This window comes from Elephantulus edwardii, unplaced genomic scaffold (genome assembly GCF_000299155.1).
Source record: "Elephantulus edwardii isolate Elephantulus edwardi_28Jun2011 unplaced genomic scaffold, EleEdw1.0 scaffold00237, whole genome shotgun sequence".
Taxonomy (NCBI): domain Eukaryota; kingdom Metazoa; phylum Chordata; class Mammalia; order Macroscelidea; family Macroscelididae; genus Elephantulus; species Elephantulus edwardii.
In genome coordinates, this window is record NW_006399987.1 from 469,692 (window position 1) to 475,244 (window position 5,553).

At 39.0% G+C, this 5,553-nt stretch overlaps 1 pseudogene; it reads right to left on the reverse strand.

Moving 5' to 3' along the window:
• Positions 1-1,344: 1,344 nt before the first annotated feature.
• On the reverse strand, positions 1,345-1,960 carry LOC102874793 (annotated as a pseudogene).
• Between the last annotated feature and the right edge of the window lie 3,593 nt (positions 1,961-5,553).

The following is a 5,553-nucleotide window of genomic DNA, read 5'->3' on the forward strand; positions in this document are numbered from 1 at the left end:
AGTTCTCCACTGAGGACCCCTATTCCAGCTTCCCTGTATCTTTATTGAAAATTATCAGCAAGTAAATCACAAAGAGAATTCAATGCAAATGAAGCCAAGCTCTTTCTATTGAAAACCTTCCCTTGACTCAGGAGGGAGGGGTCAGCAAATACAGTGCAAGAACCTGGTAAACTTTTAAGGATTGCCTTTGTGCCTCAGGGTCAGTTCCAGCTTGAACCTGAACTAGCATTCGGTTTATTACAAATATTTAGTATTGGCTTCCCATACATTCTAGTTGATGATGGTATTCTCAAAATGGAGTAGAAAATGTGTGTATAAGAGAAAATAGAAGGTGTGTGTGTCCGAGAAAATTATTCCTTTGGTACTAGCAGTCAAGAAATAAGGAGATACTTTACACTAGAACAATCTGCAGTTAGGGACCCCTCCAGATTATTGAGGAATAATGATGTCAGTTTGCAGATTAAGGTGTGTCTGATTCAGGTCATAGTCTTTACAATTATTATGTATCTGACAGCTGAACAATGAATAAGGATGACAGAAAAAGAATTGACACCTTTGAGCTGTGGTGTTGGAGAGGAGTACTAAATATCTCATGAACTTCCAAAAGAACAAACAGATATGTCTTGGAGAGGGTGTAGCCAGAGTACTCTTTTGAGGCAAGAATGATGAGCTTTGCCTCAGATATTTTGGGTATGCTGCCAAGAATGGCTATTCCTTGGAGAAAGACACAATGCTGAGAAGGGTTGATGGTCAGCAAAGGAGAGGGAGACCCTCAACCAGGTGGATTGACATTGTGACTGCAGCAACGGGCTTTTGTGTGTCAGGAAGTATGGGGATGGCACAGGATGGGACAGGGTTCAGATCTTTTGTTCATAGGATCACTATGAGTTGTACTTGGCTTGATGGCACCTAACAACAACAACATTCCAAAGAAAGGAATACCTGCTAATATGATTGTTCTGCCCACGGAATGCCCCTTAAAGGAAATCCAATCACACGTCTGAAAATTTCAAGAGTGTTTGTTAATTTCCACATGTGGAGACTTTCCCCTTCCTCAGGAAGGTGGTGAGGGGAAAAAGCCTCGAGTTCCCCCTCCCACTTGCTTTTATAGTCCTTTCTTGAGTGTCCCTGTTAGGGCAGAGATATTAGTGGGATGAGGAATCAGTCATTTGGTCGGCTTTTGACTGGCTGGCTACTTTGCCCGCCTTTACTCTTTTTGTGTCACCTACTGACTAGTTAATTCCTTACTTTTCAAGGACAGACAAGACTATACCTGGGGCACTCGTGTTTGCCTTAAGCTAAGAATTTTGATGGCCCCCTTCTGCCTTTAGCATCAATGGGGGTCTATAAAAAATGGGGTTTCTGCTGTCCCTTCAATGATAATTGCCAAATATAAGAAGATGTTATTGAATAGACAATCTTGACAATCTGAATAAGGTCACAGAAAAAGTAAGGAAATTCCAGGTCTGTGAAGATGGACAATCTCAACACCATTAGACTTTGGAATGGGGAATTCATGAGAGTAGAACCAGAAAGCCCCAGAAGTGGGAGTTCATGAAGACTGTGTACCTCAATGGGTAGCAAATAGTCACATAGCGGTCAAAGGCTATTACTCAATGGAGAAAATTTTCAAAAGATGCAAAAACCGTGACAGGTAAACCTGAGTGACACATACTGTGTAAGTGATACTTAGATTCTTTGTGTAGAGGTTCACCAGCAGCTTTGGGATCAAGGTCATGCTCAAACACATGTCAGTAAAGGAGAGATGGGCAAGAAATAAATGCATGGGGCTGTGGAGGTGGGAGTCAGAGGTGTCCGCTAGGACAATGAGCAGGTTTCCTAGGACGGTGATCAGGTTTATGAACAGGAACAAACTAGAGAAGACTGACTGCAGTTCTGGATCCTCTGTCAGTTCCAGAAGAAGGAATTTTCTAACACTTGTTTTCTTTCTTGGTTCCATATTGTTGATGAGTATAATGGGAAAGAAATGATAAAACAAGAAAACATGTAGTTTCTGAACCAGCAGCACCCTCTCAGCATTGTCAAGTACCATCTTGGGAAAGAATCGACAGGAATAAAGACGAAAACAAATAGAGTATCTTCATCATGTAAATTTTGCAACTTAAAATACGAACAGATGGTAGTTAGTATATCATAGCATTCTGGAAGGGAGTAACGTGGTGTTCATGATTGCTTTGGTTTGCTTGTCTTTACACATTCTAAGAGTATATATTTATAATTTTGTAAAGACAAATATACAGTCTAAAGAAGCAACTTAATATTTCTGTTTAGTTTCAACCTCCTTGACAGCATGCAGTTGTGCTAAGAACTTCAAATAGAAACTAAAGACGAAGCCAAAACACGTCTCCTTTTCACAAGCATGCATGTAAGAATCAGAGACAATATGATCCTGTATCCTCAGGAGGAATGTGGTCACGTGAAAGGGACTGCTGGATAGTGCTTTTTGAGTACTGATCTTAAGATCACATTAAAAATGTCAGAAAGATGACAAACTGACAGGAATCCCATGGTTGACTTGGTTCCAGTCATTTAATGCATGTATTCTATTCACAGGTTCAGTTGGATGAGTTAGTACTAAAGCACCTCTCTTAATTTTTATATATTAACACAGTGATTTCAGATTATATGAATGACGGATAACATCTGTTCTCAATTATAAAGCGGGAAAATGTGTCCTCAGGAAAGGCAGAGGAACAGAATGAAGTAACAGTCTCCCAAGCACGAAGGGTCGTTTGGGATTGGAGTCTCACATGTGCTGCTTTTGGAATAGGGGAGAGCTATCGAGTGAACTGTGAGAGCCAAGGTATTTGCAACCTCCTTGTCCTTTGGGACAAATCTCCAAAGCTCCTCATTAACCTACCCCTTTGATCATCATTCTGATCCCAGGGCAACGCAAATCTATAAAGATCAAGACAGTAGAGCAGGAGAATTTAGAATTATTTATTCATGGTCTGTGAGACCAGTATCTCTCATTCCAACTCTGCCCACCTATTTCTGCTCACCTTCTTATTGTGTATCATATAATTTGAAACATCGTCCTTATACAATAGGATTTATGTCTTCTTCACAATTAAAAGTGTAATTATTTTATCTAAGACAGTAGGAAGAGTAATATAAGTTTTTAAAATTTAATTTATGTGAATATATATATCTATAATTCTAAACAAAATTTAAAAACACATTCAGGATTTTATTTTCTTTCTAGGAGTAACTGGATGTTTCAAGACAAAATATATATTCAATTCCAAATATGATCTCTATAGGGAACATGTTAAGTGCCATTGAGTTGGCTTCAGCTTATAATATCTCTTCCTCTTCATACATCACAATAAAAAGCATTCCATCTCATTGAAGTTACCTCCCTTCATTTTACTACAGCTTCACCAGTATCATCATGAGAGTTTGAATCTACAGTGTTATTTACACTAGTGAACTGTGGTCTGATAGTTTAAGCCTTGATTTTTACTATGTTCTAAGAAATCACAGTGTCATGGGCAGGCTTTAGTATGCAGGCTTATTTATACTGCCAGTAGATTTATTTATGGCACAATGAAGTTGGTGTTATATGTGAATGGTCAGTCACTTATCCTCCATCTTTCCTCAGGTTTGTGTGTTTGTTTTGTGTTGTTTTTTTTAAAATCTTGGCAAATATATGTAATTGTTGTTGTTGTGTACTGATGAGCTGGAACTGAACCATAACGGGCCTTCCAGTAGTTTTTCATAGGCTTTAAGTCACGTGGGAGGAAATTGACCATCTTTCTCCTGCAAAGCAGTTGGTGGATTTGAAATGTTCACCTTTGAGTTGCAGTGCAATTCTTTACCCTCAATTTCATTGGTGAAAGTATACACAGCCAAAAATACACAGTTACAACATTTACTACATGTAGATTTTAGTGGGATAATGAAATTCTTGATATCCTTTAATAAATTATCCCACTATTATCTACTTGGCTAGTGGGTAAAGAGTTGTGTTGCAAGCCAAAAGACAGGTGCTTCAGATCTAATAGCTGCTTTAAGGGACAAGAATGGGCCATTGCCACCTTTTCCAGTGCAATTTACAGCCTCTGGAAACTCACTTGAGGGTCAGCCACGGTCCAGGTATGGTTTGATGATGGTGAGTTTGAAGATTTTAGGGTTTTTACCAAGTATATTAAATTCCTTTCCCTATGAGGTTTCTTTCAAACATTTTGAAGTACCATTGTCAATATGATCTCATATAGATAACTTCTTTGAAAAAGCACAATGCTCTAGCATGTATACTTTATATGGAGTTTGCCTTTCAATATGGCTTTTCTAGCATGGATGACTGACTATGTGGATGGATAGAACTCTGCGAATGGAACATCTTGGCTTATATGCAAAGGGATTGGCTATCTAGCATTCCACAAGGAGAGAGACATGTCTCAACAATCTACAAGAGGATTGGCTAGTCTTGCCAATAAATTGAATAGCTCTACCTGCAGAGGTGGCATCTTCCCCAGTTAGAGAAGAGAGACCTTCTCCACCCCGGTGAAGAGGAGGCAGGAAAATGTAGGACATGCTTCAGGATGACAGTAGCAGCCATGACTGAACCGGAGAATGGACGTGAGATGGGACTTTGAGGAAATGTACAGAAAACCATTCTTGGCAGTACTGAGAACGTTGTTGGACAATTGGGTGGTGAACCGTTATTGGCAGGACTGAGAATTTTATTGGATGATTGGGGAGAGAAGTCAATATTGGCAGGACTGAGAGCTTGGGAACACTAAGACTCACAAATATCAAAGCTGAGGTGCTTGTTTGCATATTTCTGGCGCTGTCTTGATTGTATTCTGTTACTAATCTGTATTATAACCTTTTGATTCCCCCTAAACAATTATAGGCGGTGTGTGAGCTATCACATCAGATTTGGGACCCAGAAAAGCAGTAGAACTGGTGTAGAAATGAATAGAAGGAGGCATGGGAGCCTAGGAGACATGTCTAACATCATGAGAATTGGTTTTGTGTTATTGATGATGTGGAAAGGGCAGTTCTCCCTTGTGAAGTTGGTTAAGGTCAGATACAGTACTTCCCACATGGTCCTTTGCTCTTTTTACACTCTACTAATTTTTAAAACATTTTTAAGGGAGGTTCTAAAGAATACTTTGAATATATTAATTTAAGGTTTGAAGTTTAAATATCCTTCCATGTTAATAGTTTCAGTGGTTTATCCATCCTCAACAGCTCTAGAAATTCTGGATCCAATGTTAATTTGAAATTCTGTTACACAATCCTCAATCCACATAGATTTGATTAGGAATTTTCTCTATTTTTTTATTTGAACATTCAGTAATCACAGTAAGGCATCACCAATTTCTCTCTTCATGACAACAGAAGCCATTTTCTAATAAAGACAGTCAGAAAGTCATTTGGCTCCTTCCTAGTGTTCTTGACCCCAGGGAACCCTAGTGACATTGTTGCTATTGTTAGTGCTGTTGAATTGAGAATGACTCTTAGTGACCCTATGAACAACAGATCTGAACCCTATCTTAACCTGTGACATTATCTTTGACA